The sequence below is a fragment of the Scyliorhinus torazame genome, chromosome 9 (genome assembly GCF_047496885.1).
Source record: "Scyliorhinus torazame isolate Kashiwa2021f chromosome 9, sScyTor2.1, whole genome shotgun sequence".
Lineage (NCBI taxonomy): Eukaryota > Metazoa > Chordata > Chondrichthyes > Carcharhiniformes > Scyliorhinidae > Scyliorhinus > Scyliorhinus torazame.
The window spans coordinates 270,745,204-270,772,252 of record NC_092715.1 but is presented as its reverse complement, the minus strand read 5'-3'; the positions used below and the strand labels follow the sequence as shown (position 1 = coordinate 270,772,252).

The window sequence follows — 27,049 nt, the reverse complement described above, 5'->3', positions numbered from 1 at the left end:
CTTCAGCTTTTGTACCAGTCTGCCATGAGGGACCTTGTCAAAGGCCTTACTGAAGCCCATATAGACAACATCCACTTCCCTACCTGCATCAATCATCTTAGTGACCTCCTCGAAAAACTCTATCAAGTTAGTGAGACACGACCTCCCCTTCACAAAACCATGCTGCCTCTCGCTAATACGTCCACTTGCTTCCAAATGGGGGTAGATCCTGTCTCGAAGAATTCTCTCCAGTAATTTCCCTACCACTGATGTAAGGCTCACCGGCCTGTAGTTCCCTGGATTATCCTTGCTACCCTTCTTAAGCAAAGGAACAACATTGGCTATTCTCCAGTCCTCCGGGACATCACCTGAAGACAGTGAGGATCCAAAGATTTCTGTCAATCTTCCCGTTCATTGTTTACTCCCTTGACTTGTTTGTCCTTCCAAAATGCATCACTTCACACTTTCCAGGCTTAACTTCTATTTGCCACACTTTTGCCCAACTGACCAGCCCACATATATCGTCCTATAATCTGAGGTTTTCTGCCCATTATTTACCAATTTACCAATTTTCATCTCATCTGCAAACTCACTGATCATGTTCCCACATTCACGTCAAGATCATTAATGTACACTACAAACAGCAAGGGACCCTACCGTACACCACTTCCAGTCACAAAACAACCTTCAACCAACACCCTATGCCTCCTGTTAGTAAACCAATATTGGATCCGAATTGCCCTGGATCCCCTGGGCTCTTACCTTCATGATCTGCCTCGCATGTGGGACCTTGTCAAAAGCCTAACTGAAGTCCATGTAGACTACATCAACTGCACTGCCCTCATCTACACACCTCGTCACCACCTCGAAAAATCCAACAGAATTTGTCATGACCTTTCTACAGAACTGAAGAGGGATAAAAATGTAATGAGTTATAAAGTTGGAGAGCAGGTGGGGCAGAATGGAAGGTCAGGGATAGGTCACAACTAAAGAGAGATTGACAAAGAGTTATGACGTAGACAAAGGAAGTGTTAATGGTGCCATTAAGGACTGAAGAATTGCTAACAGCGGCATTAAAGTAAGGTAGCAGAATGTGTTGATAGCAGAACAAAGCTCAGTGCTCAATGGAAGCAAAACTGAAAATAACAAGGGGCAAATGGCCGTGTGGGTGGGGTACAAGATGGAGGGAATAATTCACAATCTAACATTGCTGAGCACAGAAGGCTGTAACGTGCTGCATCGGAAGGTCAGGTGTTCTTCTAGTTTGCGTTGGGCATCACTTGATCATTGCAGCAGGTCTAGGATGGACAAGTGGGCTTGAGAGCAAGGTGCTGAGTTGAAATGGCAAGCATCAGGAAGGTTGGAGACGCGCTTGCGGAAGCAACACCTTGTCTGCGTTTAGTCTCTCCAATGTAGAGGAGACGGCACTGGGAGCAGCGAATACAGTGGACCAAACTGAAGGAGATGATGCTTAACCTGAAAGGAATGGTCGGCCCTTGGAGAAGGGAGGGGGTAACACGGGGCAAGTGCTGCGCCTTCTGCGATTGCACTGCATTCTTTTTCCTTGTTTGTTCAGCTTCCCAAATGATTCGTGATCAGTGAATATTCTCCTGCCATTGAAATTTCAGTCATTGGTAAAGAACGGACAGTTGCTTGGGGTTGTGAGAGAGGCATGTGTGGGCCACTGTTCCCAGGAAGGAGAATTTTCATCAGAGGGACTCCCTTTGTGCAGAGTATTACACAGAATTACGGCACAGAAACGGGTCATTTGGTCCACGTTGGCCTTTAGGTCCCACACAAGTCTCCTCCCACCCCTCTCCCTCTCACTCGACCAGCAGCTCCTCCATTCCCTTCTCCCTCGTGTGTTTATCCAGCTCCCCTTTAATTGTATCTACACGATTCACCTCAACCACTCCCTGTGGAAGAGAGTTTTGCACTCTCCCTGTAAAAAGCGGTTTCTCCTGAATCTCCTATTGGATTTATTATTATTTATTGCCGAACAAAATAATGAATCCCTGCGCAAATGACAGAATGAACAATTATTGGCTGAAATGTAACAAATAGATTACAGCAGCTCATCGAGATTTGCTTCCCCTACCCGCACCTTGGGCATGATGAATGATAATTTAATATAATTGAACAGTAATAATGACTTAAATACACTTTGTTTGACATGTTCAAATTTCATAGAAGTGTTCATTGGTCCCCATTGCCAACATGCGAGTTAATCCTAATAGTGCTTGATAAGATATTAAATGGTGCTGTTTCTGATCGAGAGGAGCTTATCTATAAATTGCAAGAGATTCCAACACTTTGCACACTGCCCTGCCTCATTACAATGCAGGCATTTTAACCACTGCTCATTGAATCATTGTGTTGGGATCACAGATTAATCCTTCCCCCCCCCTCCTTAATTTGAAAGTCCCTCAATTTTCCAGCATTCTGACATTCCCCAAATTCCCAGCCAGTTCGGACCACCTTTTTAAAAAATAATATTTTATTTCAGGTTTCAAAATTAACAATTACGATCTAAGTTGCACACAGGTTTGAGAATCGTTCTAACATTGTACAACTGTCACATTAACAATAGAAGGAATCGGAGATGTGGAAAAACACACAACTGGGGCTCCATCGAAGCCCCCTCCCTGTATTCCCCCAATCCCACAAATAAACCTCCCCCCCCCCCCCCCCCCCAACAGCTGATGGTAATGAACTCTTTGGAAGTGAGAGAGATAAATGGCTACCACCTCAGGTAGACCCCCCCCCCCCCCCCCAATCCCGCCAGCATGCTTAACCTTTTCCAGGTATAAATAGTCCATAACGTCACCCAACCAGGCCGAGGCTCCAGGCGGAGCGGACGTTCTCCATCCCAGCAGAACCTGCCGTCAGATTGTCAACGAGGCAAAGGCGAACGCTCTGCACCCCCCCCCCCCCCGCGATCCGGGGTCCACAGCCCCAGCGAGTCTGAAACCCTGAAAATGGCTCTAGATCAATGTTAGGAATCGCTGACATGGTGTTAAAGAAGGAGACCCAAAAGCTCACCATCTTTGGACAAGACCACAATATGTGGGTATGGTTGCGAGATCCTCTCCCCCCCCCACCCCCATACCCACCCTCGCCAACTGTAAGATTTCCTCCATCAGGGAAGAGGCTGTGGGGACAAGGGAAACGCAGGACAAATCCCGGCAGCTAAGTCGCGCAGTTGAAATTATTGGAATAGGTGTGTCCCTGATGGTTGGAATTTCGCCAAGAACTCCCCCCACTGGTGAACCGTCCGTCTATAAACCCGTCTCTGAAGCACCCTCGCCCTTCCTTCCCAGAACTTAAAGTCGAATCCAAACCCAATGGTGGTTACCATTTATAGGAGGCAATAGTGACAATAGCTTGCAATGTTGTCCGAGCTGCCTCCATATCTTCAAGTTGGAGATCATCACTGGGTCTGAGATGTATTTCATTGGAGAGAGTGGGAGTGGTGTAATTGGTAGGACCCAGAGACTCGACCCTCCATCTGGTTTCCGGTTCTCTGTACAAACCCAACACCTTCTCCACATTGCCCGCCCAGTAATACATGAGGGAATTGGGTAGAGCCAAGCCTCCTGACTGCCGGCCCCTCTGGAGGTACACCTGCGAATACCCGGTTGCCCTACCCACCCATATAAAGGAATTCACTGACTTGTTCACCCTGGAAAAGAATGTTTTAGCGAGAAAAATATGAAGACATTGGAACAAGAGTGGAAACCTCAGTAGAATATTCATCTTGATGGTTTGAACTCTGCCCGCCAGGAACAGCGGAAGGTTACTCCATCTCCGCAAATCGAGACTCACCTTATCTAACAAAATTATAGGGTTCAACTTATGAAGCCTGTGCCAGTCAGATGTCACTTGGATACCCAGATACCGGAAGCTACCCCTGGCCCGGCAGAAGAGCAATAGCTCACGATTGGCTCCCCTCCCTGGGGGGGTTAACCGGGAAGTACTCACTTTTCCCCAGGTTTAACTTACAGCCTGAGAAGGAGCCAAAGTCTCTCTGCAGTCCTCATAACTTCATCTGCAGAGGAGACCGGGTCCGTGACATAAGGAGCAGGTCATCAGCATAGAACAACACCCTATGTTCCCTTCCCCCTCGATCCATCCCCCAGAAGCCCTCAGTGCCATCGCCAGAGGTTCTGTTGTCAGAGCGAAAAGGAGCGGCGACCATGGGCATCCCTGTCCTGTACCCCTGTTCAGAGAGAAGCAATCCAAACGTGTCACAATGGTACAAACGCTAGCCATGGGGTTCTTGTCCAGCAGCCACACCCATGAAATAAATTTCTGCCCAAACTCAAACCTCCCAAGTCCCTCACTCCACCATGTCGAATGCTTTCTGTGCATCCATAGATATAATCACCTCTGGCTCAGGGACCGAGGAAGGCAAGAAGACAATGTTCAGAACCGGCCGTATATTAGACCACAGCTGCCTTCACAAATCCTGCCCGGTGTTCTACCATTATACCCCCGCCACATGGCTCTAACCGCAAAGCCAGCACCTTGGCATCCACATTTAGCAGCAAAATGTTCCTGTAGGAACCACACTCTGTGGGGCCCTTATCTTCCTCTAAAATAAGCGAGGTGGAGGCCTGTGCAAGTGTATCAGGCAGGTAACCTCGTGCTGAACCGTCGTTGAACGTATCTACTATTAATGGACTGCAGCCGTTAACATTAAATGTGGAAACTAATGTTAAAGTAACAATGATTTACATTTATATAGCGCCTTTAGCTGAGTAAAATGTCCCAAGGTAATTCACAAGAATGCTCGCAACCAAAATCTGATACCGAGCCACATGAGGGGTTATTAGGACAGGTGACGAGAAGCTTGGTCTAAGAGAGAGGTTTTAAATAGCGTCTCAAAGGTGGAGAGAGAGGCGGAAATTTAAGGAGGAAATTCCAGAGCTTAGGACCCAGGCAGTTGAAGACACATCTGCCAGAATTGGAGCGATTAAAATCAGGGATGTGCAGTCACCCAGAATCGGAGAAGTGTGTTGATGTCGGAGGATTGTAGGACTGGAGGAGGTGGTGAGATGGGGAGAAAGCAGTGAGCAACATATTAAACATCCACACAGCCACGCACGGAGCGTTTTCTGCCACTGCGCAGCATAACATTTGTGGCAACAATTTCAGGACAGGTGCATACTGCGTGTGATTGTGGCCATTGTGAAAACCCCTCAATGAGGGCCCAACACTCATTTAGTTAATGATCTGTTTCTGAACAGGGTCAAGATGAACACCACATCCATGAAAGGGTTAAAGCCAGAAGAGTTCCCGAAAAAAATATACATCTGTAGCCATTATTGGTTGCAACAGATAATATATTTAATGAGGGATTATTGCTGAGTGATTTGCATACATTCCTGGATGACCTGATGGAAGTGATTGCGTGTTTATTGTGGATGTTGGCAATTGGTGCAATATGATAAACTGCCCGAGACACACTTATCAGTAATCATCGAGATTATTAACGTCATTAATCATCATTCCCCAAAAATATGGCAGCAGCCAACTTTGACCATTGTTGTTTGGCGTGGTGGTCGTTAGAAACTTGGCTAATAGACTGTCGAGCTCCAGAGAATGACAGTTTGCATTGACAATGTAAGGTTAATTATATTTGAGCTGCTGATTTGTCCTCTCCTCGGAATAGCCTGAGCACTTTGCCAATCCCAAGAGTTCTTTCTTGTTAAAATGGTAAAAGTATTTTATTGAAATTTCTTTCCTCCGCTGGTTGGGATCACAGAGATATGAAAACACCAGAGCGGGACTGGCATTAACACTGATAACTCGCCGAGAGATTGTGGATTCTCGTCTTCGCTCTTTCTCTGGCTTTTACAGAACAAATTAACAATTTAAGGTTGTTTAGTATTTTGTTTACAAGTTAACTTTTCAGTATTAGTATAATGGACAATTAAATAAGCCATTTCTTTTTTAATCTGTGTGGGTTTCACACAGGAGTAAATCCAACTCACTGGTTTCCTTGAGCGTTATAAATCTACAATCTCTCTGCTGATTCCTGGCAAACATTCTGAGGAATAATTCAAAGGCCACAGAGAGTAAAATAAGCCTGAGTGGCCCTTAAGCCCTGTGACGCCTGCTCGACACATCTGCTAGGTGAATACCCCCCCCCCCCCCCCCCCCCACCCCTTCCTAATGGTTGAGACCAGCACAAATATCACTTCTATCTGTAGGAATAATAATAATCTCTGAAGGTAAAACGTCGCCCTACAATATGTGGGTGAACCAGTCAGAAAGGGTGATGAATGGACAATGTGCAGAATCCAGGGAACATCAGCGAGGTACAAATTAATTCTTGGAGGTAAGCATAGCCACAGCACCTCGGTCACGTGGACCTGGGGAAACCCTTTAAGAAGTTTAGAGAGGGAATTACAAATCAGCATCTCCCTCTTCTCACACCTCCTGAAAGGGCAGTGCTACAACCAGACTGGGTTCACTAATCCTTGGCCCCCTCAATCCAGACAAATTGTCATTGGGGCGGTGTGCACATTTCTGTTCTCTGTGTTACTGATGGGATATAGAGCCATTGCTGATAACGCAAAAAATATTTACGAGAATGATATCAGAACTGAGGTTATAACCTCAGTAAAGACTGAACAGGTTTTTCCCTGTAGAAACAAAAAGGCTGAGGGGTGCCTGATGATTTGGGCAAACATTTAATAATAATCTTTATTGCCACAAGTAGGCTTACATTAACACTGCAATGAAGTTACTGTGAAAAGCCCCGAGTCGCCACATTCCGCCGCCTGTTCGGGTACCCAGAGGGAGAATTCAGAATGTCTAATTCACCGAACAGCACGTTTTCCGGGTCTTGTGGGAGGAAACCGGAGCACCCGGAGGAAACCCACGCAGACACGGGGAGAACGTGCAGACTCCGCACAGACAGTGACCCAAGCCGGAATCGAACCTGGGACCCTGGAGCTGTGAAGCAACAGTGCTAACCACTGTGCTACAGTGCTGCCCTATTTATACACTAGATGTAGAAAACATGGCTGCAAAATTCAGTTGCCTACAGAAGGCCTAAGCTGCAAAGAGTGGCAGCACAGGTGAGCCTCGCAGCCACGTGTGGAAGGTTTAGCAGAAAGTGGACGAATCGTGACCTTAAACAACCTTCCCAGCTGATTTGATGCATGTTCTGCAAGCTTGCACCATGTAGATCCAGTGTGTGCTGTCTGCTAACCACACCAAACCAAACGTTCAGCTGCATGAGGGACGGCAACACTAATGTTATTAATCATCCAAGTTGCAGGTGACGTGCTTTTGAATTACTTCTGCTCTGGAGAAGTGTGGCGGTGTTTGTGAAAGCGAGGCGGTGTTTGTGAAAGCGTGGCGGTGTTTGTGAAAGTGCGGCGGTGTTTGTGAAAGTGGGGCGGTGTTTGTGAAAGCGAGGCGGTGTTTGTGAAAGCGTGGCAGTGTTTGTGAAAGCGCGGCGGTGTTTGTGAAAGTGGGGCGGTGTTTGTGAAAGCGCGGCGGTGTTTGTGAAAGTGTGGCGGTGTTTGTGAAAGTGTGGCGGTGTTTGTGAAAGCGAGGCGGTGTTTGTGAAAGCGAGGCGGTGTTTGTGAAAGCGAGGCGGTGTTTGTGAAAGTGGGGCTGTGTTTGTGAAAGCGCGGCGGTGTTTGTGAAAGCGCGGCGGTGTTTGTGAAAGCGCGGCGGTGTTTGTGAAAGCGAGGCGGTGTTTGTGAAAGCGAGGCGGTGTTTGTGAAAGCGGGGCTGTGTTTGTGAAAGCGTGGCGGTGCTTGTGAAAGTGGGGCTGTGTTTGTGAAAGTGGGGCTGTTTGTGAAAGTGGGGCTGTGTTTGTGAAAGTGGGGCTGTTTGTGAAAGCGCGGCGGTGTTTGTGAAAGCGCGGCGGTGTTTGTGAAAGCGAGGCGGTGTTTGTGAAAGCGAGGCGGTGTTTGTGAAAGTGGGGCTGTGTTTGTGAAAGCGTGGCGGTGCTTGTGAAAGTGGGGCTGTGTTTGTGAAAGTGGGGCTGTTTGTGAAAGTGGGGCTGTGTTTGTGAAAGTGGGGCTGTTTGTGAAAGCGCGGCGGTGTTTGTGAAAGCGCGGTGGTGTTTGTGAAAGCGGGGCTGTGTTTGTGAAAGTGGGGCGGTGTTTGTGAAAGCGGGGCTGTGTTTGTGAAAGCGGGGCTGTGTTTGTGAAAGCGGGGCTGTGTTTGTGAAAGCGGGGCTGTGTTTGTGAAAGCGGGGCGGTGTTTGTGAAAGCGGGGCTGTGTTTGTGAAAGCGGGGCTGTGTTTGTGAAAGCGGGGCTGTGTTTGTGAAAGCGGGGCGGTGTTTGTGAAAGCGGGGCGGTGTTTGTGAAAGCGCGGCGGTGTTTGTGAAAGCGCGGCGGTGTTTGTGAAAGCGGGGCTGTGTTTGTGAAAGCGGGGCTGTGTTTGTGAAAGCGGGGCTGTGTTTGTGAAAGCGGGGCTGTGTTTGTGAAAGCGGGGCTGTGTTTGTGAAAGCGGGGCGGTGTTTGTGAAAGCGGGGCGGTGTTTGTGAAAGCGGGGCGGTGTTTGTGAAAGCGGGGCGGTGTTTGTGAAAGCGCGGCGGTGTTTGTGAAAGTGCGGTGGTGGGTTTTTGGACATGTGTTGGTGGATTTGGAAGCATATTGCTGCATCCTTATGGGTGGAAAATGAGGCCGAGTAGTTTGATACTTGTCCACACAGAGGCTATGTCAAATTATGTTGATGGCGCAAAGCTAGCTGGAAATGTAAGTTGTTAGGAGGACAGAGAGAGGTTGCAAACAGGGAGAGAGATATAGTAAGCAATTGGCATGTTGGCCAAGGGGATTGCAGTACAAGAATAAAGGCGTCTTACCACAGTTATGCAGGACTTTAGTACGAACACACCTGGAATACTTTGTGCAGTTTGATCTCCAGATTTCAGGAAAGACATACTTGCATTGAAAGCAGCACAGTGAAGGTTCACTGGATTGGTCCCTGGGCTGACTGAGTTGCTCTATGATGAAAGTCTGAGTAAATGGAGATTATATTCTCCGGAGTTTAGAAGAATAAGAGGTGATGTCATTGAAATTTACAAGATTCTGGAGGGATTTGACCGGGAAGAAGCTCCATCATTGAATATATTTAAGGTTGTGTTGGGCAGAGCTTTGGACTCTGAGGATATCAAGGACATGGGGAAGAGCCATATCCAAAGATGACTGAAGTCCTCCATGCTCAGCACCATTTGAGTAAATCTCCTACGCCTACAGATTTGTATGTTTCGTTGGTTTAACATTTACGACTTCGCCTAAATCTCAAAGTGGGAAATCATCTGCAATTTGACCTCGTCTCAGCTTTTTCTGTTTATACTACAAAAGAATTGTTTCCTCTTAAGATGTAATTCACGGTCACAATGAGAATGAAATCAACTATTTCCTTACACCATATTCAGAATTCCCCAACATGAAACCAATCACAATCACTTTTTAAATCTGTCCAATCATTGTCAACGGTGTTGCTAAAAGTGGTGAGGCCATTTTGAAAAGGGAAAGAATTGAAAAATAGAGAAGTTGTGTTAAACAGGCAAAGAACCTTTGTTTCTTGTTTTTTAAAATAAATTCAGAGTACCCAATTTTTTTTTTTCCAATTAAGGGGCAATTTAGCGCGGCCAATCCACCTACCCGGCACATCTTTGGGTTGTGGGGGCGAAACCCACGCAGACACGGGGAGAATGTGCAAACTCCACACGGACAGTGACCCAGAGCCGGGATTGAACCCGGGTCCTCTGCGCCATAGGCAGCAGTGCTAACCACTTGGCTAATATGCGCCACTGTGCTGCCCCTTGGTGATGGATGTTACTGTCCCCCACCCAAAGTACATTCTGTGCCCTTGTTACTCACATTGACTCTGTCAAGTGGTGTTCAGGACTGAGGAGTCGACCACAATACTGTGGGTCTGGAATCACATGTAGGCCAGACCACATAAGGATGGCAGATTTCCTTCTCGAAAGGGCTTTAGTGAACAAAATGGGTTTTTAACAACAATCTAGTAGTTCCATGATCACTATTACTGCAACTTATTATTAAATTTCAGTTTTATTTTATTAACTGACACTTGCTAGCAAGACCAGAAACCAGGATATCAATACAAGATAGTCGTTAAGGCATCCAACAGGGAATTCGGGACTGTCTTCTATACCGTGGAGAGAGGTGAGAATGTGGAACTCGCTCCCACAGGGAGTGGTTGAGGTGAACAGTACGGATACATTTGGAGGGGGGAAGCCGGATAAACATGTGGACAGTGAACCATTTGTAAATCGTTGATATGTGAGCTGGTGGATGGCGTATGAGCATACATGCTCCATGCTGAAGTCAAAGATTAATAATGGGGGTGGGTGGGGAGTGACAAACACACAGGAAAATAGACTTGGACCTGAATGTGCTTGTTTGTATTCTAACCTGCAAATAGATTGTGCTGACTCTGGCTAACTCAGGAATTGGCAATTCCACTGTGCCCTGGATTTTCAAATGGAAAATTGAAGTATACAAATAGCAAGTGACATTGGAGGAAGCAAATACAGGCACTGATGGGGTGTATCCCAGGACTGCACAATGATAGAAATAGAGATTCCTCAATCTCATTCACACAATTTACATGAAATATTAAATTGTAAAATGGACCTCTGGCAGATGTCATTGGAAAAGGATTATTTGTATTAGTATGGGAGATCTGAAACTATACATAAATCTGGTCTAAAGACAGTCACGGGCTTTGGAGGGAGGCCCACATGGCTCCTCACAGTCCCGTTGGTTGTCCATTCTTAACAATTAATTACATGTGCAATTCCCTTACCTGTTTGAGAGCTAATGTATGCAGTGCTTCCAGGATCATATCAGTGCCAAGCTATCTGTTTGAGGACAGCAAAGCTAATTAATGTGTGTGTCAAGGTCAAAAGCAATCAACCCACTGAAGACCGGAAGTCTACAATCTAACTGAGTGGTAAAATTGATTCATAATCTGCTTGCCTGCCTTGTGGGAAATAACTGCTTTGATAGGAGGCATTGAATCCCATTCAGAATAGTAGAAGGGATGCTGTCCATATTTAACTGTCAGCTGGCTTGCGTCAGCCACATGTTTCCCTATTTTATGCTGGATATGGGGCGGCATGATGGCACAGTGGTTAGCACTGCTGCCTCACAGCACATGGGACCCGGGTTCGATTCCTGCCTTGGTTCACTGTCTGCGCAGAGTCTGCACGTTCTCCCCGTGTCTGTGTGGGTTTCCTCCGGGTGATCCGGTTTCCTCCCATAGTCCAAAGATGTGCAGGTTAGGTGGATTGGCCATGCTAAATCGCCCCTTCGTGTCCAGGGATCTGCAGGTTAGGCGATGGGGTTACAGGGATAGGGTGGGGGGAACGGCCGAGTGAAACTGGGAAGAGTGTTCTTTCGAGAGATCGGTACAGACTCGATGGGCCGAATAGTCTCTTTCTGCGGATTCTATGGGACGCCATAGATTGAAGAAATACTATGAAAGTGTCAGTCAAAATATCCTGAAAATGATTCTAAGACATACAACATTTTTTTACTTTCAATGAAATTTAAAGCACAAATCAGATTTACGGTTTGCTTTTAGCTTCAGTCTAGTTTCAAATCTTGCAAATAAACTTGACTATGAGTTTTAACCTGAATAATATGCCCCCTAAGGGCTGGTTAGCCCAGCTGGTTGAGTTCATTCCCTGTACAAGCTGTGATAGTTATTCAAACCCCCCGCCTCCTCTTGTCTTGTTTTAATATTGTGGCATCATGGAGGCATGATTGACAACTCTTGGACAATGAGGGTGCTGAATGACGCGTGAGAGAGATGTGCTCTGATAGTATGGTCAAGCTAAAACATTCATCATTCGCCCTGCAGCATACTCTTCCCATTTCAGATAAGGGTGTACGTTTCAGAGCAGATACACGCGTCTGCTGACAGAAACTGCATTTCTTCACAAAACAAAATGGTAAAAATCAGTATTGAGCCCAGAGTGTATCAGTTTGATGTGCCAGGTCATGTCTGCTAGCTCTTGTTGGAAGCATAATTTGATTGGGGTATTGTTTAAGAAAATGATTACAGAACCTTGCAGGTTCCTCCTTCAGTGTAGCTGAAGGAACAAAAAATAATCAGATTCTAATATTTTTTATCATGTCTCAAAATTTGCCATCTACTTTGCTGATTTAAAAAAAAAATTTGCGACTTGTCAAACATTCATTAACACATAGTTAACTTTGTAAACAAGCGTACCTACCCGCTTGTCAAATGCGAAATAGTGTTACAATGATTAACTTTCCATTAGTAGCTCCCAGCCTCAGCAAAACTTTTCTGAGCTCCTCCAGAGACCCTTTCCTGCTCTCTCTGACGGGGAAAGGGAGAGCATGTCAGTTTTGTTTGCTGCTACATTACAGGCCATGAGGGGCTGCCTGGTTACAGTGAAAGAAACGGTGTGGGCAGAACAATTCTCGGCGAATTGAGGATAGGAGTCTAATTCTGATAAATGGTCGACCCCAATACATCCTACCTGTTATTATAACAGACATGCAGTATCTGTGCAGTAAATTAGTTAAACCCCATAAGGGTTTAGCAGTAGCTTATCTGGAAGTGAATAATTTGACTGGTAAGGGAGCAGTGTGCGTGACCAGTGTGAATGATTCGTTTCACATTAAACCAGCTTTAATTGACTCTTGTCTTCCTTCCTAAATTATATGAGCGTATATTGTCCCTCTGCTGCAAGAAAAGATTGTGGTTTCCAAATTCTGTTTTACCAACATGTATTGAGGAATGAATAAAATACCCCTTGAACAGAATATATGAATGAAGTAGTATATTTAATATCACTTTTTATTATTGGAGAAACCATGAGAATATATATTTCCAATATAGTCTATAATAGTAGCAAAATCTTAATATCTGTACAATATATATTATTGTGATATATAAAGAATAACTACAGTTTGTATAATGTGCAGTGATTGTATAATTTCTACATAATTGAGAATGGTCATTGCTACATATTGTGACTAAACTGTACATGTGTAATTTCAGTCTAATGCTCAGTGTCATTATTGGCTAATATATATTGCTTTAACGTGCAACTGCAGCTTCCCTCTGATACATCCCTTTGAATAATCGCAATCATATTTATTGAACACACATATTGCAGAGGCAATAATGCAATCTGCCCTCATTCCCTCTTTGCTCTTTTAGTCAAATGTTTTTTTTCTCATGTGCTTTATTTTCAAATTGCTCCGCCCTTCCCTCCATCCATCGTTGGTTCATCCCTCCCTCCATCCCTCATTGCTCCAAACATACCTTTTTTCTGTTTGATCATGGGATATGGGTGACTCAGGCTGGGCCAGCATTTATTCCCCATCCGTAATTGAACCCGAAGTTGGTGGTGACTGTCTTCTTGAACCGCCGCAGACCATGTGGTGTAGGTACACCCACAGTGCTATTAGGGAGGGAGTTCCAGGATTTTGACCCAGCGACAGTGAAGTAACGACTACATATTTTGAAGTTAGGATGGTGAGTGGCTTGGAGGGGAACCCCCAGGTGGTGGTATTCCCATGAGTCCGCAGTACTTGTCCCCTTAGGCGATAGAGGGTGGGGGTTTGTAAGGTGCTGTTGAAGAAGCCTTATGGGTTGCAGCAGTGAATCTTGTATATGGTACACACAGCTGCTGCTGTTCATCGCTGGTGGAGGGTTTGAATGTTTGTGGAAGGGGGAGCAATCAAGCGGGGCTGCTTTGTCCTGGATGTTGTTGAGTTTCTCGAGTGTTGTGGGAGCTGCACTCATCCAGGCAAGTGGAGAGTATTCATTACACTCCCGACTTGTGCCGCTCAGCCCATCGAGCCCATGCTAGCTCTCTGTTGAGTAATCCAGTCAGCCCCAGTCCCCAGCACTATTCCAGTAGCCCGATCAGTTTATTTCCTTCAAGTGTCGGTCCAATTTCTTTTTTAAATCATTCATTTCCAGTTTCACCTTGCTCCAAAAATCTGTGTCCCTCATCCTGACCCTTCAGTTAATGGGAACAACCTTCCTCTGTCTAAACTATCTAAATCTATTGTAGCCTTGCATACCTCTGTTCGATCACCTTCCAGTCTTCTTTCTTCCAAGAAGAATAACCCCAGCTTCTCAACATAACCTTATCGCTAAAATCACTCACCCCTGGAACTTTTCTGGGAGATGTCCACTGCACCCTCTCCGGGGCAGTCACATGCTCCCTAAAGAGTGACGATCAGAACTGAATGTAATACTCTAGTTGTCGCCTAAACTGAGAGTTATACAGGCTCAGCATAGTTTCCCTGCCATTTTGCACTCAATATTTCAATTTATCAAGCCCAAGATCCCAGAAACTTCTCTAACCACTCTCTCAATATGTCCCACCACCTTTAAAGATTGATATCATGGCGGGATTTTAACTAATGTCTCGAGAATATTAATCTGGGTTTTTGGAATTCTATTTAAGTAACATAGTACGATGTTACTTTCCCCTTGCTCCGGTGTGCTATGCTACTATCTGCTCAACTCACTATTTCTACTCAGCACAGTTCATCTTCTTTGGAACGTTTTTGAGTTCTACATAAAAACACTTTAAAAACAGAGGATCTACAAAAAGAGTGGGAAGGAATCCCGTGCTGGAATACACATTCATGGGCTCCAACTAGAGTAGTTTCGATGTATCTTTTCTTCTCTGGAATTTCAACAACACTTGCATTTCAATAGCGCCAATAACATGGCTAAGTGTCCCACACTACTCCATGGGAGTTGACGGTCGAAATTGGACATCGAGACACATCAGGAGATACTGGTACAGGGTATCAAAAATCTGGTCTAAGGAGCATCTTAAAGGAGCAGAGGAAGTGGCGAGATTTCAGGGGGGAATCCCAGAGCTTGGGGCCAAGGCGGCTGACCACATGGCCACCAAGGTTGGAAGGAAGGAAATTCAGGAAACCCAAGAGACCAGATTTGAAGGAGCATATTTATCACATCGTAGAGAGTTGTAGAACATTTCGGAGAAAGGGAGGGATGAGACCATGGAGGGATTTGAATAGAAGGATGGCAATTTTCAATGTGTGATGGAACAGGTGGCTTCGGAGTTAGGAATGGCCAATTTTTTGTATGAGGGCAATGAAGCCAATGCAATCTGTCACCAGCCTTTTCTGTCATTTTTGGGTTAACCTGCATAAAAGAGGTAAATTTGTCCTTTGCGATAAAAAAAAATATTTTCTTTGAAACATTCCAAAGTTTAAACACTTTATCCGAACATTTGTATTGGAAAATAATGTCTAACTTGAATATTGTCCTAGTCTTGGATGAACAAATCAGATTTGAGATTTACTTCAATTGTGAATCAGCAGCTGTTTAGAAGACAGGCCCCATGAAATGACTGTGCCTGGCCTTCCGATCTGGCTTATTTATTAATTTCCTTCCTGTGTGATTGACCCTTTAGTGCAGTGTTGGACAACCTGAGGCCCAGGGGCCACATGCGGGCCATCTGGGCCCTGAGAGCGGCCTCCACGAGACAGTTTGTTGATCGTCGCCCACACGCAGGGTCGTCACATTCAGCTGATTCACAGCCAAGCTTTTTCTTACCGGTTTGGCTAAAGGGGTCCACACACAAAGCGAGGGCGAGTGAGGTGTGTGTGTTGATTGCTCACACTGAGAGAGTCCTGCGCTCTCTCTGTGTCCAATCAGAGTGTAAATGTGTCTTTTGTTTCTACCATTTGAAGTTGATGGCAGTTACAATAATTCAGAAATGATGAAGCATTTTCTATAACACGCTCTGAAATATTGGGTGTGCATTAAATGCATTTAAGCTTTATTCCAGGGTCATGGAGAGTGAACAAGTCCCGATTTCAGGTTTGCAGCCCACTGAGAGAGAGGAGGGATGCCCGAGAGGCCAGCACTCCCCATTCAAGGTTTTTCATCACTGCTTTGGGGTATTTCATTGAAAGTTGTTTTGCAAAAACCAGGGAAAGTGCCCATAAGTTATTTTCACACCGCATTGTCATGGCAGTGAAACTTTTAGAAAATCCACGTCACGAAAGCTGAAAACTCCAAACTTTAAATCCTCAGATTAAGCAGCGGAAATAAGCACAAATATTGTTGGCCTGGCGATTTAATCAGCACCGATGACAGAGAGTCTGAATATAATCGAATTTCATGCTATGATATTAAAATCTCATGAATCACCATTTAGAATAATACTTGAAAGCATCTTTTGATTCATATAGAAAATGTTCTAGACTGGAGAATGTTCAGTGACTCCAATACATCTGCTAATTCTGGTTAATGATGATTACCTTTGTGAAGGACCAGGAAGTAGATTATTGCAGCTTTTATATCGTGGAGACACAGTAACTTTAAAAGCAGGGAAGGCCATTTGGTGCTCAAAACATTTACACATTGAAACTGGAATAGAAATAGAGGCCGAGGTTCCCAGGGCCTGTTGGCCACGGGAGCAAATCCTACCTTGGCCGCGAACTCTCACGAGAGGGTGGGATTTGCGGCGGCGAGATCTCAGTTTGATATCTTCCCCCGCCAGCGACATAATCAGGCTCGGGGAATGAACCTGATTACCACAAAACTGACTACTTTTCAATATTAATATAAGGCTTAATACCATTGTTTCCAGGACGATTGGATACAACTCCGCCACACAACCAGTGTGATGTCACGCTGGCAGGAGTCACTACTGGTTTCCTAAAATAGCAGTTGCAACGGCCACTCTGGGGGCATGGAACTGAGTATAGCCCCCGGGTGGTGAGGGGCATATGGCACCCAGTTCCAGTGAGCAGGGGGGGGCCGGGGGGGGGACGACGACACCAGGGACAGGGCCTGTAGTGCACCACATTGAAGATGGTTCTCATTATGTTGTGGGGGGTGGGGTGGTGAATGTATTACTGCTACCATTCACCATTGTATTACATTACATTACATTGTATTATGTTGGTGCCCTTGTGCACTCCGCCCCCTCGGGGGAGGTATATAGATCTGCTGCCTGTAAGCGGCACTCAGTACAGAGCAGTCGCAGGCACGCACCGATCTAGCTGATTAAAACCACTGTTAACTTCAACTCTTGGTCTCGTATGAATTGATGGTCGCATCAATTTAATCAGCTAAGATATCGCCTCAAACCTGATCGACTGGAACTCGACCCACAGGCATCTGAAGCAAAGGAATCTTTTTGCACTGGCTCCGCTGCTTTGAGGCCCACCTCGCCACCTCCTCCTCGCCCGCCGTCACAGAGGCACAGAAACTGAGTCTCCTCCACGCCCGGGTGAGCCATCGAGTCTCCGTATTTATCGAGGAAGCGACCACGTACGCAGACGCGGTCGCGATCCTGAAAAGACACTATGTGAGGCCAGTGAACGAAGTGTTCGCGCGGCATCTCCTCACCACTCGTCATCAATGCCCCGGGGAATCGCTGGAGGAATACCTACGCGACCTGAGGGTACTCGCTCGAAACTGCAATTACAAGGACGTCACGGCCTCGCAGCACATGGAACTCACCATCCGGGACACCTATGTGGCTGGAGTCTGGTCCAACGACGACAGACAGTGCCTGCTCAAAAAGGGCGCCCTCGACCTAGAAGAGACGGTAAAACTATCCACCTCCTTGGAGGTAGCTTTCAAGAGCCTCAATGCTTTCCCTCCGACCACGCGTTTCCCTCGTGGACACCCGACCAGAGGGTGTCCCAGGCCTGTGCCGCGCGGCTGCCCGCCCAACCCGGGGGCTGCCTGCCTAACCCAGGCCTGTGCCACGCGGCTGCCCGCCCAACCCGGGGGCTGCCTGCCTAACCCAGGCCTGTGCCGCCGCGCGGCTGCCCGCCCAACCCGGGGGCTGCCCGCCCAACCCGGGGGCTGCCCACCCAACCCGGGGGCTGCCCGCCCAACCCGGGGGCTGCCTGCCTAACCCAGGCCTGTGCCGCGCGACTGCCCGCCCAACCCGGGGCGCTGCCCTGCTTTTGCTGCGGCCAGAACCAGCACCCAGGCAGCGTTGCCCGGCTCGGAACGCGTCCTGTAGCGACTGCGGCAAGAAAGGACACTTTGCCAAAGTCTGCCTGGCCAGATCCTAAGCTGCTAAATCGCAGGCCCGGCTCACAGACTCACAGGCCCGCAGACCCCGCAGCGTGGCTACGTGCCTGCCGGTACCGCCCCTTTCGTACGCGTCATCAGCCCCGTGGGGGCTGCCATCTTTAACCCTACCCGACACGTGCGACTCATGGGGGCCGCCACCTTGGCTGCCATCTTCAACACCGCCCGACACGTGCGACTGACGGGGGCCGCCATCTTGGGACCACTTCGCTACCTCCCACCCCATCGGCTACCTGCAGCTCGGCGCTGTCACTCTCGACCATTCACGGCCCAAGCACCTCAGGAACTCGATGATGACCGTCCGGGTCAATGGGCACGAAACGCCCTGTCTGTTTGTCTCTGGGAGCACGGAGAGCTTCATACACCCAGACACGGTAAGGCGGTGCTCTCTCCAGATATCCCCCGCATCCCAAACAATCTCCCGTGCTTCCGGATCATATTCGGTGCAGATCCGGGGGTACTGTGTCGCGAACCTTGCGATACAGGGCGCCGAGTACGCCAATTTTAAACTGTATGTCCTTCCCCATCTCTGCGCTCCTCTCTTGTTGGGACTGGATTTCCAGTGCAACCTCAGGAGCCTGACCCTGAAGTTCGGCGGGCCCCAACCCCCTCTGACCGTATGTAGCCTCGTGACCCTTAAGGTCACCCCTCCCTCGCTCTTCGCGAATCTCACCGCCGACTGTAAACCCGTCGCCACCAGGAGCAGGCGGTACAATGCCCAGGACAGGACTTTTATCAAGTCGGAGGTCCAGCGGCTCCTGAGGGAGGGGATCATCGAGGCCAGTAATAGCCCCTGGAGAGCCCAAGTGGTGGTCGTCAGGACTGGGGAAAAGAACCGGATGGTTATAGACTACAGCCAGACCATAAACTGGTACACGCAACTCGATGCGTACCCCCTTCCCCGCATAGCGGACATGGTGAATCAGATTGCACATACCGGGTTTTCTCCACGGTAGATCTGAAGTCCGCATACCACCAGCTCCCAATCCGCCCGGAAGACCGCCACTACACAGCCTTTGAAGCAGACGGCCGCCTCTTCCACTTCCTCTGGGTCCCCTTCGGCGTTACAAACGGGGTCTCGGTCTTTCAAAGAACGATGGACCGAATGGTGGGCCAGTACGGGCTGCGGGCCACGTTTCCGTACTTGGATAACGTCACCATCTGCGGCCATGATCAGCAGGACCACAACGCTAACCTTCAGAAGTTCCTCCACACCGCCCAAGCCCTCAAACTCACCTACAAAAAGGAGAAATGCATTTTTCGCACAATCCGACTAGCCATCCTCGGCTATGTCGTGGAAAACGGAGTACTGGGGCCCGACCCCAACCACATGCGCCCCCTCCTGCACCTCCCCCTCCCCCACTGCCCCAAGGCCCTGAAAAGGTGCCTCGGATTCTTTTCATATTATGCCCAGTGGGTCCCCAACTATGCGGACAAAGACCACCCACTTATAAAAGCCACCATCTTCCCCCTGACGACTGAGGCCCACCTGGCCTTCAGCTGCATCAAGGCCTCCATTACCAAGGCCGCGATGCACGCGGTGGATGAGTCGATCCCCTTCCAGGTGGAGAGCGACGTGTCAGATGAGATTTCTAAATTCTTGGCAGTGCAGGGTCAGATTAGGACAAGTCAGCATGGATTTAGTAAGGGGAGGTCGTGCCTGACAAACCTGTTAGAGTTCTTTGAAGAGATAACAAATAGGTTAGACCAAGGAGAGCCAATGGATGTTATCTATCTTGACTTCCAAAAGGCCTTTGATAAGGTGCCTCACGGGAGACTGCTGAGTAAAATAAGGGCCCATGGTATTCGAGGCAAGGTACTAACATGGATTGACGATTGGCTGTCAGGCAGAAGGCAGAGAGTTGGGATAAAAGGTTCTTTTTCGGAATGGCAACCGGTGACGAGTGGTGTCCCGCAGGGTTCAGTGTTGGGGCCACAGCTGTTCTCTTTATATATTAACGATCTAGATGACGGTACTGGGGGCATTCTGGCTAAGTTTGCCGATGATACAAAGATAGGTGGAGGGGCAGGTAGTATGGAGGAGGTGGGGAGGCTGCAGAAAGATTTAGACAGTTTAGGAGAGTGGTCCAAGAAATGGCTGATGAAATTCAATGTGGGCAAGTGCGAGGTCTTGCACTTTGGAAAAAAGAATAGAGGCATGGACTATTTTCTAAACGGTGACAAAATTCATAATGCTGAAGTGCAAAGGGACTTGGGAGTCCTAGTCCAGGATTCTCTAAAGGTAAACTTGCAGGTTGAGGCCGTAATTAAGAAAGCAAATGCAATGTTGTCATTCATCTCAAGAGGCTTGGAATATAAAAGTAGGGATGTACTTCTGAAGCTTTATAAAGCATTAGTTAGGCCCCATTTAGAATACTGTGAGCAATTTTGGGCCCCACACCTCAGGAAGGGCATACTGGCACTGGAGCGGGTCCAGCGGAGATTCACACGGATGATCCCAGGAATGGTAGGCCTAACATCCGATGAACGTCTGAGGATCCTGGGATTATATTCATTGGAGTTTAGGAGGTTGAGGGGAGATCTAATAGAAACTTACAAGATAATGAATGGCTTAGATAGGGTGGATGTAGGGAAGTTGTTTCCATTAGCAGGGGAGACTAGGACCCGGGGGCACAGCCTTCGAATAAAAGGGAGTCACTTTAGAACAGAGATGAGGAGAAATTTCTTCAGCCAGAGAGTGGTGGGTCTGTGGAATTCATTGCCACAGAGGGCGGTGGAGGCCGGGATGTTGAGTGTCTTTAAGACAGAAGTTGATAAATTCTTGATTTCTCGAGGAATTAAGGGCTATGGAGAGAGAGCGGGTAAATGGAGTTGAAATCAGCCATGATTGAATGGTGGAGTGGACCCGATGGGCCGAATGACCTTACTTCCGCTCCTATGTCTTATGGTCTTATGTCGCCCTGGCCGCTACCCTTAACCTGGCAGGCAGGCCCGTGGCCTTTTTTTCCCGTACCCTTAACGCCTCCGAGATTCGACACTCCTCGGTCGATAAAGAAGCTCAAGGCATTGGAGGCACTACCTGGCTGGTAGGAGGTTCACCCTTGTCACCGACCAACAGTCGGTAGCCTTTATGTTCAACAACACACAGCGAGGCAAAATCAAGAATGATAAAATCTTGAGGTGGAGAATCAAACTCTCCACCTAGAAGTATGATATTGTGTATCATCCGGGGAAGCTCAACGAACCCCCAGATGCCCTGTCCCGCGGCACATGCGCCAGTGCACAAGATGACCGACTACGGGCCATCCACAATGACCTCTGTCACCCGGGGGTCACCCGGCTTTCCACTACATCAAGGCCCGCAACCTGCCCTACTCCACCGAGGAGGTCAGGGTCATGACTAGGGACTGCCAGATCTGCGCGGAGTGTAAGGCGCACTTCTATCGACCGGATAAGGCCCACCTGGTGGAGGCATCCCGCCCCTTTGAGCGCCTCAGCGTCGCTTTCAAAGGGCCCCTCCCCTCTACTGACCGCAACGTGTATTTTCTTAACGTCGTTGACGAGTACTCCCGCTTCCCCTTTGCCATCCCATGCCCCGACATGACCGCGGCCACTGTCATTAAGGCCCTGCACAGCATCTTCACCTTGTTCGGTTTCCCCACTTACGTCCACAGCGACCGGGGCTCTTCGTTTATGAGCGACGAACTGCGTCAGTACCTGCTCGGTAAGGGCATCGCCTCGAGCAGGACTACCAGTTACACCCCCCGGGGAAACGGGCGGGTGGAGAGGGAGAACGTGACGGTGTGGATGGCCGTCCTCCTGGCCCTACGGTCTAGAAGTCTCCCACTTTCCCGCTGGCAGGAGGTCCTCCCCGATGCCCTCCACACCATTCGGTCGCTCCTCTGCACAGCCACGAACGAGACCCCTCATGACTGCCTATTTATCTTCCCCAGGAAATCCACCTCCGGGGTCTCGCTTCCGTCCTGGCTGACAACACCGGGGCCCGTCCTGCTCCGAAAGCACGTGAAGAGCCATAAATCCGACCCCCTGGTCGAGAGGGTCCAGCTCCTTCACGCCTCAGTATGCCTACATGGCGCACCACAACGGCCGGCAAGATACAGTCTCCCGCCGGGATCTGGCACCCGCCGGTTCCCCTGAGACCATCACCTACCCCCCCACCCTACACTGAACACCACCCCCGCACCTACATGGCCTACACCCTCCCTCCCCCCATCGCCAATCTACAGTGATGAAGCTCCAGACGATACGCTCCCGGAGTCAACGAGCCCAACACCCATGCCCGCAGCGACGGGTTCAACACCCGTGCCCGCAGCAACAAGCCCAACACCCGTGCCCGCAGCGACGGGTTCAACACCCGTGCCCGCAGCAACGAGCCCATCACCCGTGCCCGCAGTGACGGGTTCAACACCCGTGCCCGCAGCAACGAGCCCAACACCCGTGCCCGCAGCGACGGGTTCAACACTCGTGCCCGCAGCAACGAGCCCAACACCCGTGCCCGCAGCGACAAGTTCAACACCCGTGTCCGCAGCGAAGCCGGAGCTCAGACGATCACAGCGAACGATCAAGGCGCCGGACAGACTCGATCTGTGAGCCCACTTCACCCACGCTGGACTTCAATTTTTTAACAGGGGGTGAATGTGATGAATGTATCACTGCTACCATTCACCATTGTATTGCATTACATTGTATTGTATTATGTTGATGCCCTTGTGGGCTCCGCCTGTGGCTCCGCCCCCTTGGGGAGGTATATAGATCTGCTGCCTGTAGGCGGCACTCAGTACAGAGCAGTCGCAGGCAGGCACAGCTCTAGCTGATTAAAACCACTGTTCACTTCAACTCTCCGTCTCGTGTGAATTGATGGTCGCATCAGGGGGGAAGCGTTTGAGGTGAGGGTAGTGCCTCCATGGAGGTGGGTGAGGGTGGACACTGAGAATGCAGGGGTGCCCCAATTCCAGTGCGGGTGGGTGGGGAGGACGACCCAATCGGTGAGTGTTGGGGGAGGGGCGGGGGGAGGTTGGCAGTCCAGGATGGTGATTCTCTTCCTGTCTGCCAGGTGTCCCGGTGTCCGGGGGGGGGGGGGAGGGGGGGGGGGGGGGGCGGGTTCTCTGAATCCCAGCTTTGCCGGCGAGTTTAGCAGCCCCCCCCCTCGGCAGCACTTTGGAATTGCAGCTGTGAAAGCTTTTCCTGCCTGATTCAACTCTCAGCAATTTGGGGAAAATCTCACCCAGAGTTGTTCAGTTTAACTATCTGGGTTGTTAAAAGGCAGAATGGCCACCATCTGGTTCTATTCAGCCTGTGATCATGGTCCTCCTTTATTTGATGTGAGTTGCCCTGTCTCGCACACTGCACGTCACTGAGGCCAAATCTCACCTTTGGAAATGCCTGCTTCATGGTTTCACTGAATCCGGGAAACATTTAACACTGGGGCGAATTTTACAGTTGAATTCAGCCTTGCTCCTGACTTATTTTAAGATTCTACACAGTGGACCTTATAGATGTCATAGAATTTACAGTGCAGAAGGAGGCCATTCGGCCCATAGAGTCTGCACCGGCTCTTGGAAAGAGCACCCTACCCAAGCCCACCCCTCCACCCTATCCCCACAACCCAGCAACCCCACCCAACACTAAGGGAAATTTTGGACACTAAGGGCAATTTATCACGGCCAATCCACCTAACCTGCACATCTTTGGACTATGGGAGGAAACCGGAGCACCCGGAGGAAACCCACGCAGACACGGGGAGGATGTGCAGACTCCGCACAGACAGTGACCCAAGCCGGAATCGAACCTGGGACCCTGGAGCTGTGAAGCAATTGTGCTATCCACAATGCTACCGTGCTGCCCTTGTTTTAAGATTCTTTCATGTAGACAGAAATACAATTGCAGAAGGATTTCACCAGCAATCCAGAGCATCGAATTCAAATGTCCAGTCTTGCTAATGCATGAGCCTCTCGCTAATCCATGTGTAGTATTTTTGACAATGCTAAATTATTATTAACAGCCATAATGGCCGGGATTCTCCTTTCTGGGCACGAAGTCCCCGCGCCGGCGGTAAAACCGGCGCCAACCACTCCGGCGTCAACAGCCCCCGAAAGTGCGGAATTCTCCACATTTTCGGGGGCTAGGTGGATGCCGGAGGGGTTGGCGCCGCTCCAGCCGGCGGCGAAGGGACAGCACGAGTTCGCGCATGCAGAGAACGGGCGCCATGATTCCGTGCTTGCACAGACCGGCCGGCGTGTTTTCGCGCATGCGCGGGGGGTTCTTTTCCCCGCGCCGGCCCCTGGGCAAAATGGCAGAGCCCGACAGTGGCCCAGCGCGGAAGGAAGAAGTGCCCCCCTGGAACAAGCCCGTACGCAGATCGGTGGGCCCCGATCGCAGGCCAGGCCACCGTGGGGGCCCTGCCTCCCCCCCGGTCGGATCCCCCTGACCCCCCCCCCCCGGTCAGATCCCCCTGCCCCCCCCCCCCCCCCCGGGCCGGCTCGCACTGCCCCCCCCCCCCCCCCCCCCCGGGGTCGGATCCCCCTGCCCCCCCCCCCCGGGGTCGGATCCCACTGCCTCCCCCCCCCCCCCCCCCCCCCCCCCGCCCCCCAGGACCGCCCACGCGTACTCACTTGCCAGGTCCCGCCGGTGCGTGAGTTGAGTGATTCACACCGACAGGACTGGCCAATAATGGACGGCCGCTCGACCCATCGGGACCCGGAGAATCGCCAGGGGGGCCGCTGCCAACGGCCCCCGCCTGCCCAAAAAACGCCGCCGGAGAATTACCGCAGCTGGCGGCGGGGCGGGATTCGCGACGCCCCCCCCCCCGGGGATTCTCCGACCAGCCCTATAGATACTACGAGAGCGGGTCAGAGACTGCGAATTCTGCGGTGAGTAACTCACCTCCTGACCCCCGAAGCCTGTCCACCATCGACAAGGCACAAGTCAGGAGTGTAATGGAATACTCCCCACTCGCCTGGATGAGCGCAGCTCCAACAACACTCAAGAAGCTCAACATCATCCAGGACAAAGCAGCTGCCTGGTTGGTACCCCATTCACTACTTTAATCAATCACTTCCTCCACTATCTAACGCACAGGGGCAGCCATGTGAACCATCTACAAGGTTCACTGCAGAAATTCCCCAAGGCTCCTTTCACATACAATCTAGAAGGTCGAGGCAGCAGTTCCATGGGAACACCACCCCCAGTCAGTTTCCCTCCCAATCACGCACCATCCTTGCAAATATTTCACCGTTTCCATCACTATTACTGGTTCCAAGTCCTGGAACTCCCTTCCTAACAGCACTGTGGGTGTACCTACACCGCATGGACTGTAGCGGTTCAAAAAGGCAGCTTGCCACCACCTTCTCAAGGGCAATTAGGGATGGGCAATAAACAGTGGTCGAGCCAGCAACACCCACACCCATGAAAGATTTTAAAAACCTAACCTAAATAACTCAACCTCACCACCCTGCTCCTGAAAGTTTGGACTTGTCAAACTGACTTGATTGCAATTATCATCTAAACATTAAAAAAATGGAATTAATGAACCTATGGTTATCAAGGTGGCCAATGTACAAAAGAGTTGGTCGTCCTTTTGCACGCTCCATTAGCATCAATCATTCCCAGAATGTGCACTGGTAGGCACAGAGTAAAGCTCCCACTAGTCCGTCGCTGGAGTTTGGAAGAATGCTTCCCGCTGAGCTGGTGTGACATTTCCATCTCTTACACCAGCCATGTATTGTGGTCCCTTGGAGTGAAATTTCTAACTTTGTATAATCTGTGCTTAATTGTAGGAAGTTTTAAAATGTGGTCTTGTGAAATGAAATTAAATGAAAATCGCTTATTGTCACAAGTAGGCTTCAAATGAAGTTACTGTGAAAAGCCCCTAGTCGCCACATTCCGGCGCCTGTTCGGGGAGGCTGGTACGGGAATCGAACTGTGCTGCTGGCCTGCCTTGGTCTGCTTTCAAAGCCAGCGATTTAGTCCTGTGCTAAACCAGCCCCTCAGCTTGAAACTCAACTGAACTTTGGCACTGTGTTTGTGGGGAGTGGGGGAAAGAAGGTGGTTAGTTCCACTTGATGAGTACGGCATGGACTTTCGAGGGAAAATATGTGAAAGCTATTTCATTGGAGAGAAGACTTTGATCTCCGTCTGGGCTTGATTCAAACGCAGATTGTGGTGTTTCTATAATCTGTACCAACCAGTCCCAAACTCGAGGTTTGCTAAATCAGTCTGACGTTCTATCATTTAATTTAAATTTTTTGGAAGTTTTCTGCCTATTTTCAGTGGCTGGTATTACAAGTGGGTAAATAAATAAGGCTTTTTGATCTTGAACAACTACATGAAAATATGATCGAGCGATTCTTCTTAGCAAGGGAGGGGAGGAAGATGATTTACACTGACTTTATCGCTTCAGTGTTTAAAACGAAATGTCAGAAAAATGTTTTTTTTTAAAGTTGCAGATCCTGTTCCGCTTTTGTTTCATCCTTGAATTAATCCATCTCAAGTGACTCGTTAAAATTACATCAACTGCCTTCCCCCCGTTCATCCTGTAGTCAGGAGCCCAATTGTGAAACTAGCAAGGAGCTTGGTGATTTTACAAATGGGAGTCAATTCTTTATCTGACGCACTTTTTGGGAAAACACCTGCTCAGATTCTGAATTTTAGATGAAGAAAAAAAATCAATCGATTTTGAATGTTCCCTTCTGTTTCTGGGCTTAGGGGGGTGGGATTATCACATCATGTTACAGAAAAGAGGTTGGTCTTCGAGCCCTTAGCCAAGTGGACCAAGATCGAGGCAAAATTAACTTCTAAAATTACTTTACAGATTTTCCCCATATTGCACAGGCCATGTCCCCTGGGGAGAAACTTTGCTTTCCCCTAATAACTAAGGGAGGGGGGGCCTGCTTTGTTTCCTCGCGTGTATTAACTTGATAACAGTGCCCATTTATCAGGTGTAATATTACTGAATATGAAAGCACTAGTTTCCTGGTTTGTTATGTGACTGAAGAC

At 49.0% G+C, this 27,049-nt stretch overlaps 1 protein-coding gene across 8 annotated transcripts in view; it reads left to right on the top strand.

Annotated features, from left to right (window-relative positions):
- Positions 1–27,049, top strand: part of bnc2 (basonuclin zinc finger protein 2) — an 813,736-nt gene that overhangs the window by 654,634 nt on the left and 132,053 nt on the right. The window lies entirely within an intron of this gene.